This window comes from Pantherophis guttatus, chromosome 4 (genome assembly GCF_059756535.1).
Source record: "Pantherophis guttatus breed Tessera chromosome 4, ASM5975653v1, whole genome shotgun sequence".
Taxonomy (NCBI): Eukaryota; Metazoa; Chordata; class Lepidosauria; order Squamata; family Colubridae; genus Pantherophis; species Pantherophis guttatus.
Genome location: NC_142066.1, coordinates 69,879,762 through 69,896,385, shown reverse-complemented (window position 1 = coordinate 69,896,385; position 16,624 = coordinate 69,879,762). Strand labels below are relative to the sequence as shown.

General features: G+C 41.3%; 1 protein-coding gene across 3 annotated transcripts in view; it reads left to right on the top strand.

Annotated features, from left to right (window-relative positions):
- CNTNAP2 (contactin associated protein 2) overlaps nucleotides 1-16,624 on the top strand; it is a 1,550,102-nt gene that overhangs the window by 1,403,356 nt on the left and 130,122 nt on the right. The gene's annotated exons all lie outside the window — the stretch shown is intronic.

Here is a 16,624-nt window from a genome sequence, read left to right as displayed (position 1 = left end):
GGTCCTTGCTAGACTTATTCTGACCCAGCCTTGATTTGGGAACCTTGTCAGTGCCTGTGTGCGAATGACTCAAGAGAGGGACATCCTCATGTAGCAGGGTATGTTCCTCCCTGATTGAGGCCACTGACTGTGCCTGAACAGTGGCTCTGCGGCCATGTTTTGATTTTGCCATAGACTTAGGCATGATCAATTGCCCTGCACTGGAAAGGAGCCTCTGTTTGAGTATAAAAGAATTTTTAAACCCTTAGACTCCCAGACTAAAGCTCTTTAAATTGCCTCTGAGACTGTGTGAGTGATCTGGAAAGATCTGATAGACAGATGGCCTTCAGAGAGGGAGGGGCTTAGGCGCCTCAAATGGCGTGAGCGCAAAGACAGGCTGAAGAACAAGGGCTTCGAGAGCCTCAAAATGGCGCGGGCGCGAAGCCCGATAAAGGTGTAAAGTCTCTTGCCCAACGTCTGCAGCGCCTCCCAGCTGACGTTAATTAGCCCACAATGGTCTTGCGCTGATAGTTAGCCCGTACTAGTGTTTGCTTTAGGAAGGGCGAAAAATGCCTAAAAGGTCCTCTCCGCTAAGCCCCGGCGATCCGCTGAACAGCTGAGGGCAATTATCACCGAGCGGAGAGTGACAGGCAGGCGAAACGGGCGGAATGCCAAGAGCGCGAAGCTCTACTTGTTCGGAGACAGCACTGCTAGCAGAGGCTCAAAAACAGGGGCAGAGGCAGACAATGCGTCAGTGAGGTTCCCGGCACAGATTAATTGAATGACAGCCGGGAAACCTTAAAGCCGACAAGCGGCTAAACACTGAGAGCACAAAGCTCTATATGAAGACAGCAATGGGCACTGTAAGGCACAGGGGACAAAATGGTGGTCCGCAGCCTAATGAGGGAGCGCAAATAACTCCGCTGAGTGATCGGAGGCAAATGATCCTACCCAAGGGAAAGGTCTGCCGGACCACCCTCCCCAGGGGAGCGCTAGACTCCGCTGACCAGCCTAAGGTACTGACCGTATCGTTAATGACAGAGGGAGTTAATGAAAGAAAGAAAAACCTGAATATCAAGGGAATCTCCTGCAGACAGGAATCCAATTCAGATCAGTAGAATTATCCAAAAACAACAGTCCAATGGTCAACCGAGGAATCAAGCAGAAAGGGAAATAGCTCTAATACACAAGTAATCAGAGCCACAATCCACACAACTGTCCAGTCTGATGACTGAGCAAAAAGCTGGGAGCCCTAGCAACAGGGGGCGGATTTGGAAAAGAATTCCAGGCTCAGTCCTACCTCTGACCAATGAGCACAACCCACGTCTGGCTGCTGTCTCCACCCTCAAGGGAGAAGTTCAAAATTTCCATGAGTCAAGGCAACCTTTGGGTATTGATTCCTATTGGTAGAACCATTGATTTCTTCCTTCACAATTGTTCAACTTCAATTTGCAGGTTGCCGTATTTTGTTATTTTTTTCTAGTTATTTCTCTTCAGTTCATGTCTCACCTGGTATTGCAATATCAATGAACCAGACTTTTTTTCTTTTCCACAATAGTGATGTCAGGCATATTGTGGGCCAGATGTCTGTCTGTTTGGATTCAAAACTCCCACAAAATCTTGACCTGTTCATTTTCAAGAACTTTGTCAATTTGGTATTCCCAGTAATTTTTGCTGCATTTGGACCCAAACTTCTTGAAGTTTCCAATGTATGATGATGATGATGATGATGATGATGATATTATTATTATTATTATTATTATTATTATTATTATTATTATTATTATTGGTTAATCTTTAGTGAGATTCACAGCCTTTGAGGCTGGTTAATAGCTCAGCAGCTCGAGTCCTAACCAAGGACCTAGGAACTGTTAAGGTATTGTCGGAGGATGTAAGCTGTTCCGAGTAAGGTGGTTTTTTGTAGAGTCAAAATGTTCAAGTCTGGCAAATTTAGAATTTCTAAATAGCGGGGTAGCCCTTTGCGTATTGCTCCAAGGGCTCCAATTACAATCGGGACAACACACGATTTCTTTTTCCATAGTCGCTCAACTTCAATTTGCAAGTCCCGGTACTTTGTGATTCCTTCTTGCTGCCCATCTTCAATCCGTGCATCACCAGGTATTGCAATGTCAATGAACCATACTTTTTTCTTTTCAACTATTGTTATGTCAGGTATGTTGTGGACCAAGTGCCTGTCAGTCTGAATTCTAAAGTCCCACAAGATCTTGAGTTTCTCATTCTCTAAAACTTTCTCAACCTGATGTTCCCAGTGGTTTTTGCTGTACTCAAATCCAAACTTCTGGCACAATTTCCAGTGAATGATCTTAGCAACACAGTCATGGCGTTGTAGGTAGTCAGTTTGTGAAATTTTGCTGCATCTACTGATCAGGTGGTCGACTGTCTCATCTTTCTCATTGCAGAGGCAGCATTTGCTGTTGGTGGTAACATGTTGAATTTTTGCCTTCATGCAGTTTGTGGCTAGGGCTTGTTCTTTTTTTTATTGCAAAAGTTTTACAATTACATTTTCACCCCTTTTTTTCCTCCCCACCCCCCCCAAACTTCCCAACCTCCCTAACCCTCCCTAACCCTCCCCTCCCCCCAGACTTCCCTATAATATACTCATAACTGGTAAAAAAAACACACACACACACAAAAAAACCCTTAGTATGACACTTGTGTGTAAACTTGAACCACTCCCTCCCCTGTATAATTTTTCTTTTTACCTCATTACATTAAAATATTTCTAATACATTATTTTCAAATAAAAGCTATTTGATACTTTCTAGTTTGATATTTGTTCTGAACATATTCTATCCACCTTTTCCATTCCCATTCATAAGTCTCTTGTGAACAATCTTTTAAGTATGCTGAAATCTTCGCCATCTCTGCAAAACTGGCCATCTTCAAAGTCCATTCTTCAATAGTGGGCAAAGCTTCATTTTTCCAATATTTACCTATCAACAATCTTGCTGCTGTTCTCATATACAATATCAATTTTGTTTCACCCGATGTAAAACCCTTAACTATACCCAATAAAAACAATTGTGGAGAGAATTGAATTTTTTTCTTCAAAACATTCTGCATGACCCACCAAATTTTTATCCAAAAAGCCTTAACTTTCCTACAGGTCCACCAAACATGATAATACGTAGCATCCAAACATTCACATCTCCAACATTTTGGCTGAACATTAGGGTACATACATGACAACTTTTTGGGATCTAAATGCCATCTATAAAACATTTTATAGAAATTTTCCCTCAGATTCTGCGACTGTGTAAATTTAACATTCTGAACCCAAATTTTTTCCCATGTTTCCAACATCACTGGTTCTTCAAAATTTTGTGCCCACTTAATCATACAATCTTTAACTAATTCAGTTTCTGAGTCCCTTTCTAGCAAAACATTATAAAGCCTTTTGATATGCATTGGACCTTTCTCTTTTATATGTCTAACCAATTCTTCCTCGTGCAACATAATACCAGTTTTTTGGTCCTCTTTCCATCTCAATTGTAATTGATTATATTGTAACCAAGTTAAATTAATCCCTTCGTCCAACAGTGTCTGCAATGTCTTCAGCTGCCATCTGCCCGCATCTGTAATAAGAACCTCTTTGTATAACCCACCCCCGAGTGACATTATATTTGTATTCCACAAAGTATGACCAAGATCCAGCCATAGCGGTATTTTATAATCCCATTTGAGTCGGTGCTTCTTCCAAACTCTCATCAAAGAATCTCTAAGTATATGACTTTTAAATACTTTATCAACTTTGTCATCATAAAATAAGTAAGCATGCCATCCAAATTCAAGATCAAAACTTTCTGCATTCAATATTCCAGCCTTTTTACTTCCAAACCAATCACTTGTTAAAGTTAAAGCTGCTGCATCATAATATAACTGTAGGTTTGGAAGTTTAAGACCTCCTCTTTCTGGAACATCTTGCATAATTTTCAATTTCACTCTCGGCTTTTTCTCGTTCCAGACAAACTTATTGAGTCCAGTTTGCCAGACTTTCAATTGTTTATCACTTTTAAGCACCGGAATCATTTGAAACAAAAAAAGAAATCTTGGCAAAATGTTCATCTTAACTGCTGCTATTCTTCCAAGTAGAGACAGCTGCAGTTTTTTCCAAGTCTCCATGTCTTTCTGCACCTCTCGCCACAACACCTCATAGTTATTTTGAAACAATTTCATGTTTGATTCTGCAACCTGAACTCCTAGATATTTTACCTTAGGTACAGTCTCAAAACCTGCCCTCCTTTCAAGCTCATGTTTATGATCTTGTGTCATGTTTTTAACTATCATTTTAGTCTTTTTTGAATTCAGTCTAAAACCTGAAACTTTACCATAGTCTTGTATAATGTCCTTCATCAGGATTATTGATTCCATTGGTTGTGATAGGGTAATAACCAGATCATCTGCAAATGCCTTTATTCTGTAGTCCTCTTGCCTAATCATTATACCTTTCAAGATATTAGAGTCCCGTATTGTATTTAGCAAGACTTCTAGTGTTAGAATAAATAAAAGTGGGGACAACGGACATCCCTGTCTTGTTCCTTTTTCAATTTTAAACTCTGTTGTCAAGCTTCCATTAATAATAATCTGTGCCTTTTGCTCTTGGTAAATTGCTGAAATCGCCTGTATAAATTGATCCCCAAAGTCCATCTTTTTTAAAGTCTTTGATAGAAAATTCCAATCCACTCTATCAAAGGCCTTCTCTGCATCCAAAAAGACCAGCACTGCAGGAATCTGTTTATTCTTCTCAAGATATTCCAATAAATCTATTACTTGCCTTACATTATCCTTCATGTGTCTGCCCTCGATAAATCCCGCTTGATCATCATGAATCACCTTTTGGATTACTGGCATCAACCTGTTGGCTAATACTTTCGCATAGATTTTATAATCTGTATTCAGAAGAGATATTGGTCTATAGTTCTCTGGTTTTTTAGGACCGACTTGTTCTTTTGGTATCAAAGATATATAAGCTGTTGTCCATGATGGGGGTATTTTACCCCCTTGTTGAATATTGCAAAATAAATCTCTGAGTTGTTCCACCATTTCAGCTTGCAAAGTTTTATAATACACTGCGGTCAAACCATCCGTGCCAGGAGCTTTGGCTGTTTTTAACTGTTTAATTGCTACTATTATCTCCTCCTCTGTTATAGGATAATTCATTCTTTCCTTTTGTTGATCAGTAATTTTTGTAACTCTTTTATCATTTAAATATTTTTCTATAAGTCCATTCTGCACCTCCTCTTTGGCATATAGTTTGGTATAATAGTCCACAAAAGCTTCTTTAATTAATTTTTGTTGAAAAATTTCTTTCCCTCCAATATCAATACTATCAATAGTCCGTATACTTTGTTTTTTCCTCAATGTGTAAGCCAACCATCTGCCCGGTTTATTAGCGTTACAAAATGTATTATGCTTCGCATATTGTAAGTTTGTTGCAACTTGTTCCGCCATAAGCATTTGAAATTGGTCTTTCAAAAGTTTTATAGCACTACATATTCTTTCATCTGTTGGATTTTTAATAAGTAACTGTTCTTTATTCTTTATTTCTATTTCCAATTCAGATCTTTTCTTTTGTCGAAACAGTCTATGTTTAGAGTTCATGAAGATAAGTACCCCTCTCATATAAGCTTTACTTGCATCCCACACAATTTCAATTGGGGTACCTTTATTCAAATTTATTTCAAAAAATTCTTTCAAATGCTTTTTAAGTTCTGTTGTATTTTTTTCATATCTAAACAAGTTCTCATTTAATCTCCAAGAACGTCTCTCAACCTTATCCATCTCAATTTCTATCCATACTGGGCTATGGTCAGTCAAAGTTCTTGGAAAAATCTTTGTTCTTTTTGTCTTGACAAGTAAGTCACCTGACAGCAAAATGAAGTCAATCCTAGAGAAGGATCTGTGTCTATCAGAAAAAAAAGTATAGTCCAATTCTTTTGGATTATGTATTCTCCAAACATCTTTTAGTTCCATATCTTCTTTCATGTCAAAAAAAGTCTGTGGTAATCTAATCCTAGACTTTGCCAAACTCTTTTTATCTAATTTAGAATCAATTACTCCATTCCAGTCTCCCATAATTAAAATAGATCTGTAGTCCCATTGCAGTATTTTAGTATGTAACATCTTATAGAAATGGTCCTGTTGTTGATTGGGAGCATAAAGTCCAATCAGAAGAATTTGGCCATTTGCTGTAAGCAATTCAATTGCTACAAACCTATCATCTTCATCTGCTTCTATAACTTTAGCTGTTAACTTTTTATTTACATAAATAACCACACCATTCTTTTTTTGCGAAGTTGAAGATATAAAATGTGTTCCTAGTTTGGAGTTTATCAAATATTTTTGATCTTGAGTTGTGATATGCGTTTCTTGTAAACAAATTATATCATTATTAAATTGTTTCAAATATGTAAATAATTTCTTCCTTTTCTGTGCTGAATTCAACCCGTTAACATTCCAAGATAAACACTTAAACATCATCTTCATCTTTCTGGAGCAAAGAGCAGAATAATCAAAGGTCATCCGAAAGCTTCGATCTTGCTCCCCCCATGGCTCCAGTCTCTTGTGCAGTACTCTTAACTGCCTTGTCTTGTCTTTCCTGTTGTTGTTGTTGCTTTTGTTTAAGTAACTTAGATTGAGCTCGAGTTATGCGTTGATCCTTAACTTCGATCATCCGAACCGGGTCCAAGATTGGAGAAGATTCCAGCAAGGGCTCATCCAGAAAACCTCCTTCTGCGCCTTGCATTTCCTCTAATTCCTGCTTAGACTGTTCTTGCAGTTCTCGTTGAGGTTGCTTCTCATCACTCTCCTTAATCTCCAAAACTGTAGATGTACGTGGGGATGGTGTTCTTTCCTTAAGAATAGTAGTGTAAAAGTGCTCTGCCTTCTCCACGGTATTCAAACGATATCTTTCTCCCTTGTATCTGAAAATTATACCAGCTGGGGCGTCCCACCGAAATGGTATCTGTAAATTTTGCAATTCCATAACAAGAAAGCCAAAATCTTTTCTGGTTTTCAGCATTTTAGAAGGTAATTCTTTATAAATTCCAATTCGTGAGCCCCCCACTTGCACAGAAGTGTAAAAGGATTTTTGCAGGATGTCATTTCTTATTTCTCTATCTGTGAAATATATGACCACATCTCTGGGCAATTGTCTTTGTCTGGCCACCCAAGAATTCACTCTGTAAATTTTATCTATTTTGTGAAAAACCACATCAGGATTAACTTGTAGAATCTTGGCCAGGGCCTCAGAACAAACCTGTCTCAAATCCTGTCTTTCCTCTTCTCGAATTCCTCGAAGCCGTATGGCAAACTCCATTGCCCTGAATTGTACCATCACAATCTCATTTTCAACTCTTTGCATTTTATTGTCAACATCAGCAATTTTATAATCATTGTCTTTCATCTTAACATTAACTTCTGATTTAAGTTCTTCAACTTTAGAATCAACTTTCACAATAAATTCTGCCAGGCCAGACGCCACTTCTGATATTTTTTTGGTCACCTTGTTTTGATTCTGTTTCACCATATCTTTAACTTCATTAATTTCCTGCATAAATTCCTGATGTGATTTTTGAAGTTTATCATCTATCTCCTGTTGAGATTTTTGAAATTTATCATCCAAAGTTTTAGAAATAAATTCTTTTAAATCTCCCACATCAAAATCTTTTTTCTGAGTCTGTATCTGTTGTACTGGGGGAGGCTGTGCTTTATGTGTGGGAGATCCACCTCCTGTTGCCTTCGCTTCCTGCTTCTTTGAGGCCATCCTGCCACGTAGGCTAGTTTTACTAAAAAGGGAAGTTCTTCTTCCTCTCCCACCTCCACAAAGACTTCTGAAAAAGTCCCCCAGATTTAATCAAATAAGAACCAAAGTAAAGCAAAGTCCAGTATTGAAAAAGGAGAAATTTCTCTCTTATTTCTCTTGTTGCAAGCGAAGCAACTTCGTAGCAGTTTAGAAACTTTGTAACAAAGCAAGATGAGTTCAGCAATCCACACTCGCCAGCTCGTTAACTCTAAGGCTAAGCGCCATGTTTTTACAGTTCACTTTCACTCATCCGCATTTTTTCACTCTGATTAGAAAGCCAAGAAAACTCTAATACTTGCGATTCCGAGTTTCAGGGTTCAAGTAACAGTATGCTGCTTATTAAGGCTGGTTCCTTTTCTTTCAGTTTAAAGTTTCCTGTAGCCGGCTTGTTCTGCAGAAGCAGACTTGTCCCACGCCACCCGGAGTTCCAGAGGTTGAATGGGAGCCGCTCCTGTTCCCTCCCCAGAAACTATTCCCTGGGGGGGTTGCAGGGGCTCAACCTGTGCCCTGCGATCTCTCTTCAAAAATCCTAGAGATTTTTGAAGTTTTCGAGCCGCTTCTTAGTCGCGAAGCGGCTCTACAAGCGGCGGGGCTGGCGGAGCTTCAAAAGGCACCGCCGCCGCCGAAGACGAGGAAACCGGAAGTGCTAGGGCTTGTTCTTGAGCTGCCAAAATAAAGCTTTCTGTTTCTTTTTTCAGTACTCCTGATCTTAACCAGTTCCAAGTTAGTTTCTGGTCAGCTTTGCCTTCAATACTTTTCAAGTATTGGCCATGCAGAGCTTTGCTTTTCCAATTTTCAGCTCGCTGCTCAATTACTTCTTTCTTATATTCTGCTTTTGTTTTAGTTGTCTTTAAAAAGCCTCCTTTATTTACTTCCTTAATCATTGGTTCTTCACTTTTCTGGATGTAATCATTCAAGCTGCGTTTTCTTCTTCCACAGTCTGCTTTACTTGTAGGAATCCTCGACCACCCTCTGCTCTTGGTAAATATAATCAGTCAACATCACTTTTCGGGTGCAAGGCATGATTCATTGTCATAAGCTTCCTTGTTTTTCTGTCCAAATTGTCTAGCTCCATCTGGGTCCAGTCAATTATTCCTGCAGAATATCTAATCACAGGTATAGCCGAGGTATTTATGGCTTTTATGATGTTTCCTCCACTCAATTTGGACATTAATATCTTACGAATTCGCCGAATGTACTTGGCTGAAGTTGATTACTTGACTTTATTATGCATTAAGTCAGAGGCTTCTAAAATCCCCAAGTACTTATAGCCTTCTTCTGATTTTACTGCCTTTATCATTTCTTCATTCTCTAGTTCTATTCCATCCTCTTCTATGATCTTGCCTGCTGTGCTTGCCATATTATTATTATTATTATTATTATTATTATTATTATTATTATTATATACTTTATTCATTAAACATGACTCAGTCAACTGAACATTCAAAAATGCATCACTTTTTATTATTTTTACATAATAATAATATGTATTATTATTAATAAAATAGATATGAAAAGATTAATTAATTAATTAACAAAAATATTATTATTATCATCATCATCATCATCATCATCATCAGATTTGTCAATACTTATGGTGTTCAAGTGGTGCTTCGGTTGTTTTAGGATTGCACCGAAGGCACCTATTACTATTGGTACTACCCTTGCTTGCCTTTGCCATAGTCGTTCTATTTTTATTTGTAGCTCTTTGTATTTTGCTATCCTTTCCAGTTCTTTCTCTTCTATTCTGCTGTCTCCAGGCACTGCCACATCCACTATCCACTGATAAGTCTGGGGTGTTATGTAGCAGGTGCCTGTCTGTCTGAATTCTGAAGTCCCAGAGCAATTTAACTTCTTCATTGTCCATGACTTTCTCTATTTTATGGCCCCATCAGTTCTCGCTTGCAGGCAAATGATATCTTTTTCAGATCTTGCAATGCACCATTGTTGCTACTTTGTCATGCCGTTGCTTTTGTCAGTATGTGCGATCTTCTTGCAGCAGCTTACCAGGTGTTCCACTGTTCCTTCAGCTTCTTTGCATAGGCGACACTTACTGTCTGTTGCTATCTTCTCAATTCTGGCTTTGTATGCATTTGTCCTTAAGGCTTGGTCTTGTGCAGCCAGAATTAATCCCTCAGTCTCTTTCTTTAACTTTCTTGCTCTTAGCCATTGCCATATCTTGTTATTATCTGCTTTCCCTGCTATTTTTTTAATGTACTGGCCATGTAGTGCTTTGTCTTCCCATTCCTATATTCTGTTCTTCATTTGGTCTTTCTTGTATGCTAGTTTGGTCTCTCCAGTAGTCAGCAAGCCTTCCTGGCATACTAACTTCAGTGCGTCTTCTTCATTGTCATTCAGATATTCTTCCAAAGCCCTTTTTTCAATCATCTGATGTACTTGTAACATTCAATGACTTCGTATTTGCCTTGGTAGGTAGAGTCTGTCAATGCCACTGTGAGGATGAAGTGCATGATTCATTGTCATTATTTTTCTGGTCTTCCTATCCATTACTTTTAATTCTGCTTGAGTCCAGTCCTCTATTCCTGCTGTGTATCTAATGACTGAAATTGCCCAGGTGTTGATTGCCTTGATGGTATTTTCTCCATTGAGTTTGAACTTTAAGATTTTCTTCACTCTCTTGATGTATTCACCTCTAACCTTTTTCTTGATTTCAGTGTGCTTGATGATGTCAGCTTGAAGGATACCTAAGTATTTGTAGTACTCATCTTCATCCAGAGTATTAATGTTATTTTCATGGGTCATCTTGATTCCTTCAACTTTCACTATTTTTCCTTGTTTGATAATGAGTGTGACACATTTGTCCAATCCAAACTCAATTGCAATATCTTGGCTATATATACAAATAGTGCTGAGCAGCAATTCTATTTCAGATGATCTTTTCCCATATAGCTTTAGATCATCCATGTAAAGGAAGTGGGATAGTCTGACAGATGTTTTTGACATTTGATAGCCATGGCCTGAATTATTCAGTATTGTTGACAGAGGAAACAGAGTTCAATGACAAATAGTAGTGGTGATAGTGAATCTCCTTGAAATATTCCTCTCTTGATATTAACTTCTCCAGTCTCTCACCATTGACCTGCAATTGTGTCTTTCATTGTGCCATCGATCTTTTCACAAATCTTCTAATGTTTCTACTGACTTTATTATCCACTAATGTGGCAGAGAATCAAGTTACTTTTTGTAGTCAATCCATGCTACATTCAGGTTGGTCTTCCTTCTCTTGCAGTCTTCCAAAATAATTTTGTCAATTAGGAGTTGACCTTTTGTTTGTCTGCTATCAGGGCAATTACCTTTCTGCTCAGGTGGAAAGAGATTGTTTTCAACTAGATGCATCAGCTACTACACCAATTAACAATTTGAAAGTTGTTGGTAAGCAGGTAATTGGCCTGTAGTTGCTTGGTGCTGCCCCTTTTGTTGGATCTCTCATTAACAGGTAGTTTTGCCAGATGTTAGCCACTCTTCAATTTCACCTCCTTGTAGTATATTGTTAAACTGATTGGCAATGAATGGGTATAAACTAGTTAGACGTTTCAACCAAAAAGTATGCAGTTCATCTTCACCTGGTGCTGACCAATTCTTGATCTTCCTTGTTCTTTTCTCTACCGCTTCTGCTGTTATTACTAGTTCTTTCATTTCAACCTCTTTTTTTTTATTCTTATCCGTCTCTTTTAACCAAGCTGCATCCCTGTTGTATTTCTTGGGTTATCCCATATCTGCACCCAAAACGGCACTGTTTCTTCCTTGTCAGGTACTGACTAATTCACTGCAGTTTCTCCATTGATGGATTGGTAGCAACATTTCTGATTGGATTGAAATTGCAGGTTCTGCCTATAATTTGCAATTCAAGCTTCATATCTGATAATCTTCTTGGCTATTTCTGTTATTTGCTGCTTTATTATTTCCAGTGCTTCCTTTATCTTCCTTGATTCTAAGTGATATTTCTTGATTATGTATTCTTTGGTCTTCTTGTTCTTCAGCTTCTTTTCTTTCATCTCTTCTAGCTTGCTTGATCTCAATTTGCTAATCTTATTTTCCAATCTAGAAAGTAAGATTAGCAAGTTGCACTGTTTAATTTTTTTTTTCTCTGTTGATTTTGCATCCCAGTTATTCAGTTATAACTGCAGCTATGTTGTTGTTGTGCATTAGTTGGTTTGTTTCATGTAGTGAGTTGCTGCTTATACTTGATATTGCAGTATTTGCATCTTTTAATACTTGTGCTAGTTTCTTTGGAAGAAGCTTCAATGCAGGCGGCCTTATTCTGATGTTTTTGTGCTGTTCTAGATGCTCAGTTATTCTTTGTTTCAGTTCTTTTACTTCTTTTGTTACAGGGTTTTGTTCTTCCTGAGGCAGAGGAGTAAGTGCCTGGTTTCTAAATGAAAACAATTGTGTATCTCTGTTGGATTCCTCTACTACCAACTCTCCCTGGTTTGCCTCTACATTCTGAATTACTTCTGGCAAGGCTTTGATTTCTTTGCCCTGGGTGAACCTTTGCAGTTCTTCCAATTCTGCTTCTGTGAATGCTTTATTTTGTATTTGTATTCTGTTATTTCTGATTTTGAATGTTGTTCTTTCCAGAACTGGTGCATTTGTTTCAAATATCCTCTTCTTGTTGGGCTTGCTCTGTAATAACAGATAGTTATTTCTTTGTTCTCCTGTAGTCGGGCACGGCAGTCAGGATGGTTGAGCTTTGATTGGACCGGGTCTGCAGATCGAAAGAAGTCCCTCCTCCTGGCTGTAGCTGTCAGTTTTTCGACTCGGTCGAGTTAGGACCAGTCGTGTCTAAAGACAGCTCTTCAACTTGAAAAAAAAAAGAAGCCTCTTTAAATTGCGGTTTGACTGGCAGCCCGTTCCAGCGAGAGAGCTTGTTTTCCGCTCCGCTGAGGACCGCTCGGCGGTTAGATTGCCGGCTGGTAATCTCTTTGGCCATGTGCACGAGTTCGCTCCATCGCGTTCGGCCTTGCAGGCTCTGGCGGCGCTGAGGGAGCGATCGGACGGCGATTTGATTGGCGGCGGCTGCTGCTCACCCTGAGCGCTTCGTTTCTTAAAGCGTCCATGCCGGCTGGCTGGCGCTTTTCCGGAGAGGCCCACGTGGATCGGCTTGGCCTCCTTCTTGCCGTGCAGACCAGGGGCTTCAATTAGCGGCTTTTCAGCGCACGAAAATTCAGCGCCTTATATTTACAGTGCTTCGACCGGCTGGCAAGCACTCGCGAGCCTCATTTTGGCCAGTTTCAAGGCTTCTCATCAAACGCAGTGAGTTACGCCTTCGCGGGCCAACGGTGGGCCCTTTTCTGATTTATACTCCTTAGCGGCCATCTTATAGCCCTTCTAAAATGGTGGACGCCAGGGCTCATGATAATCCCAAAACAGGAAAACGCTCCCACAAGCAAAGGGGCCTAACAGGGGAGTCTTCCTCCGGCAATCATCCCAAAAAACCTAGAATCCAAACATCCCAGGAGGCCCAAATGTCTAGGGATGAGGAGAGGCGACACAAGGCCATAGAAAAGGCCTGTAATAAAGCAGCATCCTCAACCAAGATACAGTCTGGCCCCTCAACTGTCCCGGCTCCTTCAGTGGAGTCTATTCATGTGGAGGCCAATTCCTCATCCATCTTGGTGCCTAATCTGTCACCTGATATTTCTGTCATGGAGGATTTTATTGCTCCTGACACAGCAGTGGTTTTCTCATCTGGGGTTTCTCCATCCAGCAATCCACAACCAATCCAGCAAGCAGGTGTGGCTCCCCAGACTTCCAGGGATACTGTGACTCCAGCACCTCAAGGCCATAATCTAGAGCTTACTCCAGCCTTAGCCCAATTGATCGCTGAGTCTATTAAACAGGGCATTGCTCAGGGATTACAGGAGAGGGCATCCTCCAAGGTTTCGGATTATTTGAGTCACCATGTTCCTTCAGTCACTTCTCAGCCCTTGCAGGCTTCATCTCACAATCCAGAACGAGCAGTTTCCCCATCTAGAAACAGTCGGGGATCCCTTTCAGGGGACGAGGAACAGGCCATTATTGATCAAGATTTGTCTGAGGATGAGGGACTAGAGCCCGATCAACCCTCCTTTGTGGGCCTGTTCCGCCCTCAGATGTTTCGCTCATTATTGCATAAAGCCCAGATCACAACTGGGTTGGGCCTTCCAGCTGCTAAATCTCAGCCTCAGCCAGAGGCATCGGTTACTTCTTATTCTCTATTTGAGGAACCTATGGTTCAAATGGAAATTGTTCTGGCCCCTAAACTTTTTGCAGATGTGTTGCAGAGGCAATGGAAAAATCCCAGTACTGGCCCAATTCCGAATAGTTTGGATAGACGTTTGTATAATTTGGCGGCGGAGTATGCTTCTCTCTTGCAGATCCCAGTTGTAGATGCCCCAGTGGCGGCTCTATCCTCATCCTCTCCATCTTCAGGACCGGCAGAGGAATCTCTTTGCCCGGAAGAACTTAAGACTGAGCGGACTCATATTAAGGGCCACCAGGTGGCGGCCTGGTCAGTCCAGGCGACATCAGCAGGATCCTTTTTTAACCGAGCGTCAATTCTTTGGTTAAAGCAACTGCAAGGTCGCATTTCTCCTTCTGATGTTCGAGCGCATCAGGATATAAACAAAATATTAGCTGCGGTGGAATTTTCGGCTGACGCCATCTTAAATGCCACTAGATTTTCCGCTAAGGCCATTGGTTCTGCAGTTACCGCTCGTCGGTTACTCTGGTTAAGATCTTGGCAAGCTGACGTTCGCAGTAAGTGGCGCCTGGCTTCATCTCCATTCGCAGGCGATAAGCTATTTGGGGCTTCCCTGGAACCCCTTCTTATTGAGACCAGGGACCACCGGAAGATTTTACCTGCAATGTCTCGTGGATCGGACAACCGTTCATCTGGATCCTTTCGGCCTCAGTCCTTTCGAGGTTCCGACTCAGGCTATTATCAACAGAGATCTCACCTACCAGCAAAGGGGACCCTTCAATCAAGATAACCAGGTCAGACAGGGATCTAGATTTTTCCCCAGGAGGGCTCCTTGTGGAGGTAGGGGGCGCCCCTTCCGAAGGGTCCGTTAAGGGTCTCGGGCCTTCATGGCTCGGTGGCCGTTTGGCTCTTTTCTTCCCTTCATGGGAGGCCTCGGTGACCGATGTTTGGGTAAAGAATACTATTAAATTTGGTCTTTCACTAGAATTTGTTTCCATTTCCCCTAGCAGATTTTTACGTTGTCCAGTCTCCCTTAATAACCTTAAAAGGGCCCAGGTGGAAGCTGCCATCCACCACTTATTATCTATTCGGGCCATTCAGCTGGTTCCTTCTAATGAACGGGGCCAAGGGTTTTATTCCCGCCTTTTTCTTGTGCAAAAAGCTTCCGGAGGCTGGCGACCAATCCTTGATTTGAAATCATTGAACTGGTATGTAACATACCGCTGGTTCAAGATGCATTCCCTGCAAACTATTTTACTTGGTATACGAGAAGGAGATTTTTTGTCATCTATAGACTTAACAGAAGCTTACCTCCACGATCCCATCCTTCCCAATCATCGTAGGTTTCTCCACTTCTGTTATAATAATAAACATTATCAGTACAGGGCCCTCCCATTTGGTTTGTCCTCGGCCCCTAGAGCCTTTACTAAAATAATGGCGGCCCTTATGGGCTACATCTCATCCATCCCGATCAGAATTTCCTTCTATTTAGATGATGTTCTCATTTTATCCTAATCATGGCAACAAGCGCAGTCAGATATAAATACCACCCTGCAGATCCTCCAGGAGCATGGGTTCTCCATTAATTGGGATAAAAGCCATTTAACGCCTTCCACCCGCATTCAGCACCTGGGGGCGGTGATTGATACTCTGTCATCAGTGGTTTCTCTATCACCTGACCGAATTGAAAACCTGAGGAACCTTGTGGTCTGTATACACGGACAGAGGTCATCTTCCCTCCTTTCATTATCTCGCCTCCTTGGCAAAATGGTCTCGACCTTGGGTATAGTCCCTTGGGCTCATTTGCACTGCCGGGAGTTACAATGACTACTACTTCCATTTCAACGCTCGCATAGGGACACGTCGGCCACAAGTTTGGTTCTTCCTCGTCCAGTACTCCACTCTCTCTCCTGGTGGACTTCGGAGGCAATTCTCAAAGATACCAGATTTCGGGAACCTCAGCCCCTTCTCCTCACGACGGATGCCAGTTTGTCCGGCTGGGGTGCTCACTTGGGCCCGAACCTGGCACAGGGTCTTTGGTCCCTCCAGGAACAACATTAGACCACCTACCGTTCACAGATACCCTTCCTGGGAGTTACCAACGGTTCTGGCGACGCTCACTGGTCCTCCTTTCGAACCACTTTGTGAGGTTTCCCTGAGGCATCTTTCCTTTAAAGTGGCCTTCCTAGTAGCGGTTACCTCCGCCCGACGAATTTCAGAGATGGCGGCCCTCTCCATTCGTAAAGAGCTATGCCTATTTCACCAGGATAGGGTGGTACTGAGACTAGACCCCTCCTTCATCCCGAAGGTTAATTCCATTTTTCACCGAGCTCAAGAGGTGGTGCTCCCAAATTTCTGCCCTTCCCCTTGCCATCCCCTGGAAAGACGTTGGCACACCCTCGATGTCCGTCGGGCCATTAAAGTGTATATATCTTGTACAGCATCTTTCAGGCGCTCCGACGCATTGTTTGTGTCTTTCCTGCCGGCGTCTTTGGGATCGAAGATTTCTTCAACCATGCTGGGTCGTTGGATTAGAGCCTGCATTTCAACTGCCTACAAGGTTCGCTCCCTTCCAGTCCCACGCAACGTCACCACTCATTCCACTCGGAGCGCAGCCA